Raw genomic sequence first — 20,000 nt, forward strand, 5'->3', positions numbered from 1 at the left:
GAGCTTGGCCGTCGCTCAAAAGACAACTCGAAGGAGATCCTCACAAAGACAGACTTCCATGGCAAAGAAGGAGGAAGAGGAGGAGAGGGAGAAGGAGGAGAAGGAGGCAGAGGAGGAGGAGAGGAGGAGGAGGAGGTGACGTGCCCCACGGGTTGACAGGGATGTTAACAATAAGAATCAGCATCATCAACTGCATGGAGACTTTGCTTGCGGGGTCCGGTCTCTGTGACTCATCGACCGGAAAAAGGGCCTCAGGAGAAAGATGATCTTCCAGAAAGATGCCACAGACGTAATGGCAGATCCGCATGGTCCGTTTGAGGAGATATTCCAGGTTAAAGTTCAGTAAAGAACAGCCCTCGAGAAAGAATTACACTGAAAACTCTCATATATATTTTGCATTAAAAGATTGATCGCAAAATTATTTTAAAGAATGGGCGACACGCATGCAAGAATGGAATACATTGAAGTGTGTAATGTATAGAATGCGTGAAATTTTGTATTATATTGATGTCTACACTATACAGATACGTGCAATGAAATATTTATGGAAATCTATTGTGCACAAACAACCACAAAGGTTGTCAATAAATTCCTTTTCAGGTTTCTAGCATCTTGCAAATATTTCCCGAAACTTCTTTTCTTTTTCGATTCCCCCCCTCTTTCAGTGGAAATTCTCAACTCTGCTGAAACTTTCTCGCAAAATGTCTGTCTCGTATGATTCCAACGACGATATTATATTTCATATATACATTTCATCAGAATTTCTTCCAAGGATGTTATTTTTTACCTACCCCACAAGGCTCAGATGGATTACACCCTACCGTTCTCAAAAAATATATATACAGTATATAAATAAATAGATAAATAGATGAATAAAGAAAAATAATAAATAAATAGATAAGTGAATAAATGAACAAATGAATAGATTAAGAAAAAACAACAATAGATAGATAGGTAGATATATAGATAAAGAAATAAATAAGCAAATAAAATAAAATCAAAATCTGTGCTTCCGTGCTGACTCCCTGCCATGACACTCTTCCATTTCCTCGGTCTATATCAGCTGACTCCTACTTCAGATGTAAATCTACCTACATTAAACATGTCCCAACGAATGGCGACCACTCTCAGCCCTCTAAATACCGATCTATACTTTTAATTTCCTATATAAACTTTCGGATCTCTTCTTAACATGAAGATTATGATTTCTCCTGCTGACAAATATATGTACATATAAAAACGGTTTTGTAGAAGATTTTTTTTTTTTTTTTTTTTTTTTTTTTAGATCTTTCAAAGTCTGGCTGATTCTTGGTTATCTTCTTTGAAGGGCTTTGATGTTGTACAATATTGATCAAAAGCGTCTAATAGTCTGGCACAAACTTTTGTCTTCTAAATCACTATCGTAAAGTATTTCTTCCTCTTTCCGCTTCCTAATTTCTGGTTTCTTGTCTTATTGTTTTATAGCCGTTTTTGTGGACAGTCACTACTCTCCTCCCAAGTTTACAACTTCTGGAGTCCTACAGGGTTCTGTACTACCTCCGACTTTTTTCTTTTTGCTTATAAATAGCTTACTTGACCGCACATCTGTAGTCTAACGCTGACAACACTCCTATATATTTTTCAACGTCATTCTCTATATATTCTTCTTAATCTGACTTGTGTTATTCTTAAAGGATCGCTGTGGAACATCTGACCTCTGACCTCTCTATCTTATAAGGGAAGAGAAAACCTAGTGTTGTTCAATGTCGCCACCTCTCTCATCACAAAATATGACAACATTCCATTTGTACTACTTTCCTTTGCCTTCTCCAAGCCAAAGACTTTCGAGTATATTAAAATTATATACAGGAATCTAATTAACTATAATGTGTTTTCTCACAGTAGACAAGAGGATAACCTTTGCAAGTAACCTGAGGCCAACTTTGCTCATAATTAATTGATATATCATTAGTTTGAATCCTTGACATAAAACTTTGCCAACATTCACTGAATCTGTAAATAAAATCCAGGGACAATACTGGTGGAATTGGGTGGACAACCTTCTACATTGATAGAAGTCAGTATATTCCAGAGGATAATTTCTTATCTTCATCTGTGACATCACTCTGGTTTCTGGAAAAACGTTTCTCTTCATGGGTTGCCACGATGGTCTGTGCTTCCCCATGTGTCATGGGCATTGCATCCTTCCACACCTGTCCTATTCAGACTGTCTATCGTTTTCGTGCAGAAATGTAGACGGCTGAAAAGTGGTGACAGATATTTCCATAGTACTGGAACCAAGGCACACGAGCGTAGACTCTATGTGCTGATTGGAGATGACCCTGCTCCATATGCCTGGCTGGTGGTGCATGGCATGACGGTCATGCACCAAATCTTAAAATATTGATTCAGGCAGTTTACTCATGGAACGCGGGCAATATACATAGTACATGGAAACAAAAATAAAACAAAATAAAATAAAGTAAATTAAGTAATCTATCACCAAAATGTAAGAACTGGGAATACCCTGTATTAAAGTAATTTGATTCTAAAAATGGCATTTCTAATTTATCAAAATAAATAAAATAAAAACCTAAATACACATGCAGGATAGAATTCACCATGTTTTTAGAGACCTGTAAAATTATATAACATCGGAGAACCTGTCTTTCATATAAATAGTCTTGGTAAGGAGAACCATGACTAGATGGTAATCCGGTGGGAAAGTCAGTCTCTATCTCTCTCAGCTCCAGTGAACATCATCATTATACAGACAGGTTTAAGACGATGGCGCCACTGAGGCTACACGGTATGAATGTTTTCTAAAGTTTCCTTGAAGTCCTCTGCACCGGCTGGACTGCATGGCATCTCCATAACTATACGGACGCAAACGTTCTTGCGTGACTAAACTACTCGAATTCTACAACACAGTCATCTCGAATTATGATTAAAAAAACAATATAGATTTACTATATCTGGACTTTGAGAAGGCTTTTGATACCATCCCGCATGAAAGGCTACTTGCTAAATTAAATTCACACGGAATGAGTGGTAGCCTATTAAGCTGGACTAGTAATTGGTTAAACGATCGTAAATAAAGAGTTGTCCTAAATGGAAAAACTTCTAGATGGAAAAGTTTTACGAGTGGAGTTCCCAAGGTTCCGTTCTTGAGCAACTTCTATTCATAGTATATATAAATGATGATACAAAATGATACAAAATGATACGAAATGGCATATAATCACTCAAACTAATTAGATGTTCAAGAAGATTTAGATAAACTACATCAATGGTCTAGAAAGTGGTTAATGAAATTTAACACAAGTAAATGTAAATTTATGCACGTAAAAATAGCAATTAGTATGATTACAAATTATTTGGAAATTCGTTAAAAAAAATGGGCAGTGAAAGGGATTTTTGGGGTAATTGTCAATAATGATTTCAAATTATCTAAGCAGTGTATTTCCGCCTCATAGAAAGCAAATAAGATTTTAGGACTGATTGCATCATCTTTTGATTTTCAAAGTCCATTTGTTATAAACAAGCTATATAAATCGTTAGTTCGTCCACATTTGGAATATGCATTGAAAGATTGGAAAAATTGTAAAACGGCGAGCCACAAATTCTATTCCAAATATCAGAAATAAATCACACGAAAATCGGCTAAGAAATATTAATCTATTTTCCCTAAAAAAAACGAAAAAAAAAATAAAAAAACGTAGACTCAGGGGTGATTTGATACAGGTCTTTAAGATTCCAAAGGGAAGTGACAACATCAAAAGTGACAAAATTATCACACTGAATGGTCTCAAACTGTCAGGAAATAGATCTAATTTGGAAGTGGGTAGAAATAACTTCTCCAGTTGCGTAGTACATGAATGGATTAAACTTCCTGCAGAGGCAGTGCAATGTAGCACAGTTCGAAGTTTTAAGATTCATTTAGATAAACACCTAAGCAAGATGCTGTAATGTCTGCTATCTATTTTATTTTTTATTTATTTGTTTATTATTATCTATCAATATTTATGTTTATTTTCTGTTATCCATTTATTATTTACGAAAAATTATTATTTACCTGTTTATTTATTATCATTTATGATCTTTTTACCTATTTTATTAATCTATTTTGTTTTTTTCCGCATCCGACCTAGTTATGGACCAAAAGGTCTCTTGTAGGCACGCTCTTCTTTCGTTATTCTTTATAGTACACGCAATGAATAATGAACAAGTGAATGAATAAATAAATAAATGTGTAAGTGAATAATTAGTAAATAATAAAAATTGTGGAATACTTAAAGTGATTCAACGTTTGTTTCCATGGGGTCGAAGGAATGACATCAAAATCCTAAGAGACAAGCTGAATTCGGGGGTAGACTAGGTTTCAATGACGGGTATTTTGGGTATTACTAAAAGAGAAATGAAAAATAAAATAATATAATATAATGTAATATGATGTAATATAACATAATATAATATAATATAATATAATGTAATATAATGTGATATGATATAATATTCTCACTGAAAGATTTTTAGTATATGAAGTGGTACTTGATAATGTACAACGATTATATATTTTTTTTATAAAAAATATTGGTGGTGTATTTTCAACAGTGCCTCCTGCATAACCTTTGACCCGAGCGGTGTGTCGGGAAACAGGGATGACCTTTCATCCACGAGGTGCTAAGATGGGAAGGGGGTGCGGCAATTAATGATTTATGGGTGTGTGTGGTGTGTGTGTGTGCGTGTGTGTGTGCTTTGATACGGCCACCCCCCTTTCATGTGAGGGAAAAGACCCTTTGGTATATATATATATATATGTCCATATTTTCAATCAAATTAAGAATATCGCACATCTCCGGTTTATTACTACAAATGTATCACAAAAGTCGTCATGGACCACAAGTGCCCTTCTGGTCCATCCTTTGTTCCATGGACATCCTAGTGGGCCACAGAGTTAGTTCCCTTATTGGGTGGTCCACAAACAATCTAGTGGCTTAGCGATATAATTTAGTGTTAGGAACCTCTCCAGGGCTCTCAAGAACAGCAGTCCATAAGTATACGCGCTTCACTTTGTCGCTTTAGGATTATTCAGTTGATTTACTTTCTTTCAGTTACTTCACGTATACCAGAAGCAGAGGTGTTTATATTCCACTCGCTACTCGCACCTCTCCCAATACACATACACTACTGAATAAAATCGCCTGGCGACAGCCACAATAAAATCGAAAAAAAGTGGACACGCGAAGGAATGGGTTTTTGGTGCCGTGTACAGGGTGAGCATGAAATATTTCCTATAATATCAGGATTGTGTTAGCACAATGTAAATATATTTATTAACTTGTATTGTGATGTTGCATGTTTGTCGTGTATAGTGCAATGATTGTGCTATTGTAAGTTTTAGCAGATGCTGTGCGCGCCATGGTTTGGGTATTGGCGCCAAAACTGAGAGCATGGCGTCGAAAGCCAGTACTCAAGCAGCCTTGACGACTGTACTTTTTACTCATGTATACTCACGAACGACAAACGTATGAAAGCAATACCTACTTAAGTGTTGATGAACACACGTGATCACATCGTGTGATCGATGAGCGATCCTCACGAGTGTGCCAATGTGCCAAGGATCATCTGGCACGGTCAGGTCATGGCCAGTGCATGGACACACCCTGGCGCATCACTACAATACATGCAGTGCTGTCTCTCATATAACAATTCATAAACTAATCTCAACAATTTCAGCTACATCGTGGAGACATATTTTCTGGGTCTTGTTACGATTAAGGACAACTGGAAGGAAGCGGACATCGGCTTGACGAAGATTATAATGGATCGAGACTCCACCATCTTTCAACTTGGACACTTAGTAACCAAGAGATGGAGTGCAAGCTGCGCGTGACCGAATTCACGAACTGGGTTGATTTCATGCCAAAGGCCCCCACAGCATTTCGAGAGTTCAAGAACAGTGATCTAATAAAGGAGAGAGAGAGAGAGAGAGAGAGAGAGAGAGAGAGAGAGAGAGAGAGAGAGAGAGAGAGAGAGAGAGAGAGAGAGAGAGAGAGAGAGAGAGAGAGAGAGAGAGAGAGAGAGAGAGAGAGAGAGAGAGAAAGGGGGATGGGGAAGGGGGGAGGGGGGAAGGAGGGTATTGTAAGCTCAGCTGAGTCGTCCTGCAATCACGACTATGAGGTTACAGTTCCGGACGTACAATACATTTTGCAGCTGCGATTACAACATGACCTGCACGACATTTTTTTTTTTTTTTTTAAGTGTGAAGAAACTTTTGCCGCTCGGCCACACTCTAGTACAACATGGGCCACTACATTTACATATACATATACATATACATATACATATACATATACATATACATATACATATATATATACATATACATATACATATACATCTACGTTTTCGCGCATGTTTGCCACTGCAGCGAATGGGCTTCAACTTCGCTTTCGAGCTCTTTTCGTCCACCATGAGGCGCCACGTTCAAGTCCAAGGGCTACCGGTGATTGTCAAACCCAATGGTCCGCGTTATCATCAGCTGTGTCTGGAAAATGGCTTTGGTTGTTAGTTTGAACATTTACGAACTCCCAGGGAGGACTACACTGGGGCCAAAGAGTAAAATTTTCTTTAATTCCTAACTGATGACCACCATTTTCTAGACACAGCTATTAGTATCGTGGGCCAATGGATTGGACAACGTTAGGTAACATTGCAATGAGTACATTTTTCATCGAACACCCTGGATGTATGTATATATATGTGTACACACACACACACACACACACACACACACACACACACACACACACACACACACACACACACACACACACACACACACACACACACCCATGTCCCCTGATAAGCAGATAAACAAAATTGTCGGAGAAACCTACAACCTGCTAAAACCAATAAAGGTGGCTTTTACTTGGACGAAGATATGGCAAAGAAAATACTAATCACACTGATAAAGCCAAATTTGGAGCACACAGCAACACTATGGTCACGCAGTACTAAAAAGAATATAAGAGAGATTGTCCAAACTAGAATTACCGACTCTGGAACAAACAAGAGAAAGAGGTGACTTGTTGACTATCTATACTTCTATAGAATTATAAGAGGTATGAAAGTCCTTGATAGAGAAGACTTACTAAATTGGGATAAAAGAAATACAAGAGGACATGGAAGGAAACTCAAAAAAGACAGTTATAGAAGAAACTTGAAAAAGAACAGCTTTCCCCATAGAGTGGTGGATGTCCGGAACAAACTAGACGAAACAATAATGTGTGCAAAAACCATACACGAATTTAAGAGCAATTTAGACACTGCGATTTACAGTGACGGGACAACTATGTAAATACACACCCACACACACACACACACACACACATATATATACATTGTCTCTATATGGTCATTTATGGGAGGGCTCTCATATGGCTCCGGAGTCCGAATGCAGAAGCGAGTATATTGCAGCGGGAGCATGGAACACCAGGCACTGGAGGGGAGGGGGGATTGTCAGCAGATGCTCTGTGTCGACGCTCTCGCGCGGCTTCGAGACGGTGACGTCGATCGTCTTCAAAGGCACTGGCTCCTATTGGGGTTACAGCACGCCATGTTATCCTGTCTGAGGCAACGGGCTCAAGTTCTTTCGGTATCAGGCTAGCCCACTTGAAATTGGCCTTCAATTGGTCCTTGAAGCTATTTTTCTGACGGCCTTGTTTTCTGAACCCAGAAGCTAGTTCACCGTAGAACACTTGTCTCGGTGAACCAGTCCATTGCAGTTGTTTTTTGAGGACTGTGGCTTCGATGCTGGTGAGATTAGCCACGTCGAGGACTTCCTGGTTGGTGATTCTGTCCTTCCAGCGAATCTTCATGATTGACCGGAAGGAGCGTTGGTGGAATTGCTCCAGCTGCTTCACATATCTCCGATATAATGCCCATGTTTCTCAACCATACAGGAGTGAGGTGAGGGCCACTGCCCTGTATACCTTGAGCTTGGTGGTAAGGCTGACACCACTGCGTTGGAGAACTTTAGAGCACAGTCTCCCAAGTGCCTGGTTTGCCTTATGGATCCTGGCGTTGATCTCATGGTCCAAGGACCCGTCATTAGAGATGGTGCTACCCAGATGCTTGAAGGTGGTGACGTTGGAAAGCTGCGTGCCATCGATGGTGATGCACGGCTGATCGGCTGTTGTCCCTGGTGCCGGCTGCAACAGGACTTCTGTCATGCTGAGGCTGATGGTCAGGCCAAACAACTTTGATGCTGAGGAGAACCTGTTCACGATGGTTTGCAGGTGGTTCTCTTGGTGGGCCATAAGAGAGTAGTCATCTGCGAAGAGAGCTTCAAGGATTAGTCTCTCGAGTGTATTTTGGCGGCACAGACGGCGAAGCTCGAAGAGTGAGCCATCGAGGCGGTAATTGAGGTACACACCCAGGCCCATGTCCCACACAGCGTGTCAAACCATTTGGATGAAGAAGAGGTTGAGCAGGACCGGAGCAAGGACACAGCCTTGTTTCACGCCATTGGAGATGCTGAAGCGATCAGAAGGCTCTCCATCAGACAGGACTTCTCCTGTCATGTCGTCGTGAAAGAGCTGGATCAGTTTCGTAAATTTCGCTGGACAACCAAGCTTACTTAGTATGATCCACAAGGCTTCTCTGTTCACCGTGTCGAACGCCTTCGTCAGGTCTATGAAGACGGTGTAGAGGTGGAGATTCTGCTAGGTACAATATTCTTGTGTCTGCCTCACCGTGAAGACCATGTCGACGGTGCTGCGCTTTGCTCGAAAGCAGCACTGTGACTTAGGCAGGTTCTGCTCAGCGACGTATGACAAGAGTCTGTTGAGCATGACACGGGCTAGAAACTTTCCAGTAATGGAGAGTAGCGAGATGCCTCTGTAGTTGCAACAGGTTGCTCGCGTGCCTTTGTTCTTGTACAAGGCGACGATAGAAGCGTCTCAAAATTTTGATGGAATGTCCTCCTCTTCCCATATGCTGGTGAGGACTGAATGGTATGTCTGAAGTGCCTCTCCACTCAAAGCCTTGTATAACTCGGCTGGGATTCCATCCTTGCCCCGCCTTGCCTGCATTCATTTGTTTGATGGCCTTTTCGACCTCTTCCAGTGAGGGAAGGTCGTCTAGCTACTCAAGGGCGGATATTTGGGGAATATCATCAAGGGCCGCCTGGGCGATTGATTATGGGAGGTTTGAGTAGTTGACTAAAGTGGTCTTTCCACCTGCCGTCTTGTTTGTCCTTGATGAGGGTAGCGCCGTCTGCAGATAACAAAGGGAAGGTGCCAGATTTTGAGGGACCATAGATAGTCTTCAAAACGCTGAAAACAGCTTTGCATTGTTGGTGTCGGCATAGTGTTGTACTTCTTCTGTCTTTCTGTGGCACCACTGGTTCTGCATCAGCCTGATCTCGCGCTTAGCAGTGGCTTAGAGTGACTTGAATCTGTCCTTCTTTGGTGCGGACTCGGGATCGTTTTGCCACCCCACAAAAACCTTGTTTTTCTTGTTCAGCAGGTCTTCGATGGACTTGTCGTCCAACTAGTCTTGGTGGTTGCGCTCCTTTGGGCCTAGCAGTGACTTTGCTGTCTCCGCCACCATATCTCCGAACTGGTCCCATTTCTCAGATGGGCATCCAGTAAGTGGTCCTTTGGCAGACAGGCTGGTCTGGAACATTTCAAGGCAAGATGGCTCGTGGAAGTGTCTGATGTTGAATGCTGCGCGAATAGTCTTGGCGCATTTTTGATGTTGGGGCGCGATGCGCAGCTGAAGTGTGGCTCTGACCAAGCGGTGGTCTGTCCAGCACTCGGCTCCTCTTATGGATCTGATGACCAGTACATCCTGGGCGTCCCTCTGACAAACGAAAATATGGACTATGGGATGCCACTGTTGGGATCTTGGGTGCATCCATGTCGTCTTGTATTAGCTTGCCAGCCTGGACACAGTGCTTGTAATGGTAAGCTCAAACTCTGCACATTTGCTAACCAGCAGTAGGCCGTTGTTGTTCATCTTGCCCACGCCGTGCTTGACGAGCGCTCTTTCCCAACTGGCGTAGTCTTGGCCAACGCGGGCGTTAAAGTCCCCCAGCAGTATCAGCTTATCGTTGGGATGCACTGAGTGTAGGTCGACGCTCAGGTCGGAGTAGAACTGCTCAATGGTCTCCTCTGTGCTGGCCATAGTAGGGGCGTACACGCTGATGAGAGTGGCGTTCCGGTTTTGGCTGAGAGACAAGCGGAGCTTCATGAATCTCTTGCTGATGCCCACAGGCAGTTCTGGCAGTTGTTTCAGCAGATTGGTCTTGATGGCTAGCCCAACGCCATGTATCCTGTCTTCGTTCTGGGCTTTTCCTTTCCAGAAAAAGGTGTAGCCTCTGACAGGTTCAGTGAAAAATCTTTCTTCCGATAAGCATGTTTCACTCAGGGTTGCGATATCAATGTTGCAGCGCAGCAGTTCTTTGGCTACTAATGCTGTCCTTCTCTCTGGTCTTTGCGTGCTGTCCCTATCCAGAAGTGTTCTGACGTTCCATGCTCCTAGTACGATTGTTTTTTTCTACTTTGATTTCGACTGCTAGAATGGATGAACCTGCCAGTTGCGGCTTGCTGACCTGATGCTTGCAGGGCAGGTAATGTTTGGGACACTTCTAGTCCCCTCCCTTGACTAAGTGAGCAGTGCTGTCCCAGAGAGGGCTACTCAGTCTCCCAGGATGCTGCCGGACGTCTTTGCTGCCCCGGCTACAGAGATGAACGACCACTTGTCCGTGGGCCGACTACGCGCAGTATCATGACTACAACTGCCAGTGGTCATCTCCATTTGTTGCTTTGCCACTATCCCATCGCCGCAGGACTTTGAGATGATAGCTGGAGTTGGAAATGGGGCTGAGTGGACGGGGTTGGGTTAGATGAAGTATGCACAAAGAAACCTGTGCATGAATGATATTAAAGCAAAGCCTGTGCACAATGACAGTCTAATTCTCTAGGCGCCGGAGGCCTGAGCCCAGTGGCATAAGGAATCGTTACGCCTGGAAACCTCTTCAGCTGCATTGGATGTCCGTGCTACCCCTCGTGGTCCAACACGACCTCAGCACTCCACAGTGTCTTGCTGCATCGCCTTCTCAGCCTGTGAACCTTCCTGTTGGTTTCTTCCGCCTGATCCCCCGCGGCAGTATTCGTATGCTCTGTGAACAAAGCCCTAACTCACCGAGAATCTATGACCCGACGCCTACCCTCACTTGGTTTTGTCGGCCTGTCGAAGCCGTTGCCCGGGGCGTGGTCGTTGCCGCATGATGACAACTATTGGGAGCCACAAGTGAGAGCTGAGTGTCACGTGGGGACCAAATGCTGGCGAGCTGCCCTCAGAGGGTATGACAAGCTCCCTAAACCAGAGGTATTATTCTTCCTTGAGCCCCCCCTCACACACACACACACACACACACACACACACACACACACACACACACACACATATACATATATATAAATATATATATATATATATATATATATATATATATATATATATATAGATATATGTATATGTATATATCAAGGACTACTATTACACAGGTCGTGCGCACCCAGATCCCTGGGTCTGCTAGCAGAGGCCATTGCTTTCTTTGTAACCTAACTTTTATATTGGACAAATACATCAAAACTAGAAACCTAACATTGTGTATAGGACAAATATATCAACCAGAGGCGACTCCAGGTCATCAACGTCACTCGGGCTCATCACAGATTTCGGCTAAGACACATGCATAAATGAAGGTAAGACACGTAATGCACACCGTAGACTTTTACCTCTACCAAGCTAATACGTATTAGCCCGAGTTACTGGACAGTTTTCCGTTCCTTTAAGAATATTGTATAATTTAAATCTTTCTTACATTAGAATTTAAATCCTAAGCTCTGTAGAAATCTATTGTTTCAAGGAAACATTGAATTTGAATTACTTTTAATTCTTACAATTATAGATAACAACTTGGGCCGGTAAGCTCTGAGCCCGAGCGCATCATCAACTCAAGAGATGCCAGTTAGTTTTTTACCCAGCTAGCTAATTTGTATTAGCCCGAGTTACTGGACAGTTTTCCGTTCCTTTAAGAATATTGTAGAATTGAGATCTTTCATACATTGGAATTTAAATCCTAAGCTCTGTAGAAATCTATTGTTTCAAGGAAACATTGAATTTTAATTAATTTTAAATTCTTACAATTATAGATAACAACAAGGCTGTAAGCTCTGAGCCCGAGCGGCGGAGATAGGATCCGGAAAAGCTCTGATTGGCCGAGCCGAGAAGCAGCTCGACTATCATTGGGTGACGAGTCAGGCGCGTTATATAGGAGCAATATTTATATTCTGACACAACCCACCTAGAGTAGAAGAATCCCAGACGCTGAACGAAAATATATTAACTGTGGCCAGGCGAAATAAATGGAGCCCGAGCTAACTGGCTGTAATTACATGTTCATTTTAGAAAATCTAATACTCGGGCTAAGCCCGAGTAGCCTGACGGCCGGTGTCGCCACTGATATCAACTATTGACTTATTTAATGCAGTATAAGTTAATATAAACTTTTATAGTGAAATAAGAAACTATCTTTAAGGCACTGTTATGCCTTGAAATGCCAATTGTAGCCGGACTTAACAGGTATTATTGTATGAAGTTAATGGACACCAGGTTTTTTTTTTTCATCTCTTTAAAACATATAAAAAATCTATTTTTTTAAAATCAGATTTATTTGATTTAAGTAGATTTTTTTTAATAGAATTTAAATATTGTGGGATTGCTATCTGATATGCGATCTGATTGCTAAAGGACATTTTTAGCATATCAATATAAGGAGCAGTCTTATATAGGCTTGCCACAAGTATACAAGAAACGGTATAAGCCGTATGTGAGGACGGTATGCTCAGGTTCACTCGATTCCTCCAAGAGTTTTCTCATCTTGGTGACATTTGCTGCATTGTCTGTCACAACACTTCCAATGTGACAACCAATATCTTGTTCAGCCTTCTTGATCGAATTTTGTACAAGTTGTAGAAGATATTCAGCAGTGTGAGGTTTCCCTGATGTGTCTATTGTGTCAACTAAATAAATCTGACCAGTGGATGTTGTTAGAGTGACACATATTATGGGCTCATTATGGATGTTAGACCACCCATCAATTGAAAGACATACAGTTTCATTATTCAGGTCATCTGCACACTTTTTACATTCCTTTTCACACACAAGATCCAAGTACTTGTCAGCAATATCTTTTCTGGATGGAGGAATATAACCTGGCCTCAGGTTCTGAACCATCTTGAGAAACTGAGGATGCTGAACAAGACGAAATGGTGAATTTGTAGCAAATATAATTCTTGCAACTTCTTTGTCGAGATTTTCCTTTTGAGAGACTGAAGTTTTTATGATAAATCTGTCCAGAAATGTTGATGACTTTCTTTTAGATGAAAATAATTTAGCAGAAGTGGCGCCTGTGGAGGAGTCTGATAGTGACCTTTTTAATGGTGGAGTTAGGTTTGCAGATAATTCAAGTGGAGCCGATGATGAAGGGATTGAAGCTGTTGATACAGATCCTGAAATGGAAACAAAATTTTAGCATATTGCATAATTTATAAATGAGTAAATAAATGAATGAATACAATGTGATTTAGGCTACTTTGAGTAAAGCAGTTATTCTTTTAGATGATGATCATATTCACACAAGCCACTAAATTATTTGGAAATAATTAACAGGATATGAAGAAGGTGGGCTTGGAATTCAGCCCACACAGGATTCAGTCCACTCTTAAATTCACTAAAAATAATGGGTTAGTTGGGTTAGGTTAGGCTAAATCCCTTTGGGCTGAATCCCATGTGGGCTGAATTCCAATGGAACCTATGAAATATATTACATAATGTTGAATGAAATGAATAACAATCATCTAGGCCCCAAACTTGAGTGGATACAGTACATTATAGTGATATAGTCATTACCCAAATTTAGAAGTAATGAAGTTGAAGTATCATCTCTTTAGGCCTTCACATTTTTATTACACATGCTCTCCATTGTTCACCAAATTTATATAGTTGCGTATGAAAAGGGAGAAATGCACACAATATAAGTAACATTATTTACCTGGGTCATCAATTTCTTCTGTATGCTGTGGCTGACCTTGGCATTTATCTCTGTGAGATTTCAATCTTGACACAATGCCCTGTAGTTCCTAGCTGCAGTCTTTGCATTTAGCTCGGTACACTTTGCCAGAAGTTGTTGATAATTTTTCAAAATAATTCCAGACAGGATAATTTTTTCTGCCTGAAGGAACCACTCTGCCAGGTCCAGAAGACATCCTTCCTGGTTGATTCCAAAGCAGCAACTGACTCAGTGAGAAGCTGCTTACCTAGAACAAGTTTCAACAAGAATCTAGTTGAAACTTGTTGTGGGCTGCACAGTGATATATACATGTAGGCTTATACCGTTCCTTGTATACTTATGGTAAGTCTATATAACACTGCTCCTTATATTGCTATGCTAAAAATGTCCTTTCGCAATCAGATCGCATATCAGATAGCAATCCCACAATATTTAAAATCTATAAAAAAAAAATCTATTTAAATCAAATAAATCTGATTTAAATCAATAGAATAGATTTTTTTTTATTTTTAAAAAGACAAAAAAAAAAAAAAAAAAAAAAAAAAAAAAAAAAAAAAATCGCCAACTCTGGTGTCCACTAACCTCATACAATAATACCTGTTAAGTCCGGCTAAAATTTGTATTTCAAAGCATAAGAGTGCCTTAGAAATAGTTTCTTATTTCAGTATAAAAGTTTATATTAACTTATACTGCATTGAATAAGTCAATAGTTGATATATTTGTCCTATATACAATGTTAGGTTTCTAGTTTTGATATATTTGTCCAATATATAATGTTAGGTTACAAAGAAAGCAATGGCCTCCGCTAGCGAACCCAGGGATCTGGGTGCGCACGTCCTGTGTAATAGTAGTCCTTGATATATATATATATATATATATATATATATATATATATATATATATATATACATATATATATATATATATATATATATATATTGTATACATATATATACATATATAAACACCTAAGCAAAATAATGTAATAAATATAATTTATTTTATATTATTTGTTTTCGTTTTGTTATTATTTGTCTGATTTTCATTTATTATTAGTTATATGTCAATCTATTATTACCTACTATTTACCTGTTTGTTTATTACTTAACTATACCTATGCACTTATTTATATATTTTATTTGTTATTTACATTATTATTGTTTTTATTTATTGATTTATTATTATTATGGGTTTTTTTTTGCATCCGACCTAGATATGGACCAAAAGGTCTCCTGTCGGCATGCTCCGCCTTTGTAATCCTTTATATACATATAAATATATATATATATATATATATATATATATATATATATATATATGTATGTATGTATACTTATACATGGTGCATACATATGTATACATATATATATATATATATATAGTATATATATATATATATGTATACATATGTATGCACATATATAAGTATACATATATATATATACATATATATATATGTATACTTATATATGTGCATACATATGTATACATATATATATATATATATATACATATATATATATATTAAATATGTATACATATATATATAATATATATATGTATATATATGTATGTATAAATATAAATGTATGTATGTACATATATATATATATATATAAATATATATATATATATATACATATATATATATATATATATATTCAGACATACTGACAAGTTGAAATGGGTGGGAAGAGGAAAGACTAGAGTCTTAATTTGAGTTTATTCTTGACTAGTTTCGCTACAAGCGTTTTCAAAAGAAAAAACTTTGTAGTAGAATTAGTCAAGAATAAACTGGGATTAAGACTCCAGTCTTTCCTCTTCCCACCCACTTCATATATATATATATATATATATATAAAATATATATATATATAATATATATATATATATTATACAGTATATATTATATATATATATATAATATATATATATAATATACATACATATACCAAGGCTTTTTCCCCCTTACCAGGGAGGTAGCCAAAAAGGACAAGGCATAAAATCATTCCCACCCATTCCATCCCCGAAAACACTTCACTCCCCTCCACCCTCCCTCTCATCTTAGCACCTCCTAGATGACGGGTCATCTCTGCACCCTGTCCACTGCCCTGGGTCAGAAGCAGTGTCGCAGGACACAGCACATCCACAGCAAGGCCGCTTCATTAAATCGGCGACCCCCCCTCTCCGTCCCCCCATATAAAGGAGAGGACGGTGACAAATCCCTTCGGGCTGCGTCAAATTTTTGCTCACACACACTACCTTACCCCCCAATCCAACTCATGCTTCACATCTTCAATATTCAACCATTCTCCATTCACCCCTGTCTTCTGTCCTTTCCCGTCCTTCCTCAACAGACATTCCCCTCTTCCCCAAAGCCCCCTTCACCCCATCCATCCATCTCATCCTATTCGTCCCCTCATGTTCACTCCCCCCACATCTGCCTTCCATACCTCCTTTACTAGTCTTTCTTCACTCATTCTTTCCATGTGTCCAAACCATCCTAATACTCTTTCATCAACCCTATCTCCTACCTATATAATAACTATATATATATATATATATATATATATATATATATATATATATATATATGTGTGTGTTTGTATGTGTGTGTGTGTGTGTGTGTGTGTGTGTGTGTGTGTGTGTGTGTGTGTGTGTGTGTGTGTGTGTATGTATATATATATATATATATATATATATGTACATATATAAGCAGATTCTGTGCATTACTGTATCTTAATATAGAGGACATTCATGATCTGTATGTGTGCGAGCTGGCCTTTTCTCATTTTTAGTACAAAACCTGTTCGATATGAGTGACCCTGCAAAGATGTCCATCTATATTGACATAGCTCTTGCAGTCAAGCCTATCATCCACCACACCAAGGTGTCAACTATCGGATAAGATTCATGATCACTTGTTTATCATGTCACCCTGTAACCACGATCCTGACACCTTGTACTGAATGACTGGATAAGAGGCATCCCACGGCTGAGGAAAACCGCCTAACGAGTAAAAGAACACACACGGAGATAATTCGTGAGTCCCAGTGAAAGTCCTTTACGTATGCAGACGAATCTGCCAACAAAGTACAAGGACACGCAAGACACGCATTGTTGTGCTTCCCTGACTGTGCACAATATTCCCTCGACTTGGAATCCCGTGAGGGAGGTACGTAAACGCTAAGTACCTAATCAAATCTCATCTCCATCAAGATTCAAACTCGGGTCAATTGTAATCACAGGCGTCAGGATCTTCAAGCTTTCACTACAGTGAGTGGGAGGGAGGGAGGGAAGGAAGGAGGGAGAACGTCGCTACGTTAGTCAGAAAACAAAAGTGTCTAAAGAGCGTCACCCAAGCGGAGGGTGGTTTTGAGGGGATTAACCTTAATCCTTTTACCTACCAAGAGCCCCTGCCTCCCCCCTAGCTGATTGAAATTGTCAATCGTTAACCAGACCAAAGTTTGTAAAGTGCTTGTACATGGACACCCACTCTACGAATAGTATATTCTTTATATATTATATATCTATATATATATATATATATATATATATATATATATATATATATATATAAATATATATATATATATACACAAACACACACACACACACACACACACACACACACACACACACACACACACACACACACACACACACACACACACACACACACACACACACACACACACATATATATATATATATATATATGTGTGTGTGTGTGTGTGTGTGTGTGTGTGTGTGTGTGTGTGTGTGTGTGTGTGTGTGTGTACACATATATATTTTTCAGAGGCTGAAATACACTGCTTGGATGATTTGAGATCGTTACTGATAATTACGCAGAGGTCCTTTTCACTATCCACTTTTGTTAACAAATTTCCAAATAACTTGTAATCGTACCTACTGTTATTATTACCCGTGTGCATAACTTTGCATTTACTTCTGTTAAATTTCATTAGCCACTTTTTAGGCCATTGCTGTCGTTTATCTAAATTTTCTTGAAGATCCAATTGATTTAAGTGACCATTTGCCATTCCGCACATTTTTGTATCATCAGCAAATTTGGAGACCATAGATTTTAGTCCGTGGTCTATATCATCTATATATACTATGAATAGAAGAGGGCTAAGAACGGAACCCTGAGGAACTCCACTCGTAACATTTTTCCATCTAGAAGTTTTGCCATTTAGAAAAACTCTTTGCTTTCAATCATTCAACCAATTACTAGTCCAACTTAATAGGCTATCACTTATTCCGTGTGAAGCTAATTCAGTAAGCAGTCTTTCGTGTGGGACGGTATCAAAAACTTTTTCAAAGTCTAGATATATTAGATCTAAATTGTTTCTTTTGTCATAAATCGAGATGACACTGTTGTAGAATTTGAGTAAGTCACGCAAGAACGTTTCCATCTGAATCCATGCTGGCTATCATTTATCAAACACTTACTTTCTAAATGATGTTCAATAGTATCTCTGTTGATAGTTTCCATAATTTTTCCTACGATTGAAGAGCTTAAAGGCCTCCAGTTATTTGGTTTCTTTTTGTCACCTTTTTTGAAAATGGGAGTAACGTTAGCTAGCTTCCATTCTCTTGGGACATCTCCGGATATGATGGATTTCTTGAAAATAATTTCTAATGGAACAACATATATATATATATATATATATATATATATATATATATGTATATGTATATATATATATGATAATCACGAGTTTCTTAAAACTATGTACTTTAATGCTCGTAGTATTAGGAACAAATTTCAAGAAATACAGGCGTATGTCAAAAGCGAAAATCTCGATATGATAGGAATAACTGAGACATGGTTAAATGGTACAGAGTTCGAAGCTGAATTTAATATTGCGGGATTTAAACACTTTCATCAGGATAGAAACCACAAGAAAGGTGGGGGTGTTCTACTGTACGTTAAAAACAATGTTCATGCTTGTGTTTTAGAGAAAGTAAAACAGGATGCATATGACAGTTTGTGGGTAGAGTTAACCCAAACAAATGGAAAAAAAATGAATATAGGTGTAATATATAGGCCAAAGACATTATCATTAGCAGACGACAAACTGTTATTTCAAGAACTGTCTAGTTTCTGCAACCGGGATTTATTGATAATGGGTGATTTCAATTTTACTGACATTGATTGGATGACCCTTGAACATGGCCATATAGGTAGTCGCTTGATTGATTTTCTTGGTGACAATTACTTAATTCAGCATGTAAAAGAGCCCACAAGATATGGAAACTTACTCGATTTATTGATCACTAGCCGCGAAAGCATGGTAACTGATGTATAAGTCGGTGAATCTGTTGCAAATAGCGATCACAACTTAGTCAGATTCAAACTCCTAAACAATTTTAGAATAGATACTTGTGCTTCTAAAATACCCGATTTCAGTAAAGCTCAGTTCATAGAACTACGTCAGGAGCTTCAGCTTACAGATTGGGAGGCAAAATTAAACGAAAGGCCTGTAGATCAGATGTGGGAAATATTTCAAAATACGCTCACTAAGATGATTCAAACTTACATTCCTTTTAAGGACAGACGTCCACTAAATCAGGCTCGCCCAAAGTGGCTCGACAAAGAAACTGAAAAAAGTATTGCTAAAAAGAGACAGGCTTATAAAAAATATAAGTGCTCGGGTGCATCTAATGACTATGAAAGTTATGTATCAATACAGAGAGATTTAAAAAAGACAATAAGAAAAAGAAAACGACAATACGAAATGAACATCGCTGATAAATCCAAAGAGAATCCCAAAGAATTCTATAGTTACATTAGAGATAAAAAGGTTGTTAGGAATCACATTGGTCCACTATTATCTGCTGACGGTCAACTTGAATATTCAAATGA

The sequence above is a fragment of the Oratosquilla oratoria genome, chromosome 14, assembly GCF_046742065.1.
Source record: "Oratosquilla oratoria isolate Oo_2021 chromosome 14, ASM4674206v1, whole genome shotgun sequence".
In the NCBI taxonomy this organism is placed as follows: domain Eukaryota; kingdom Metazoa; phylum Arthropoda; class Malacostraca; order Stomatopoda; family Squillidae; genus Oratosquilla; species Oratosquilla oratoria.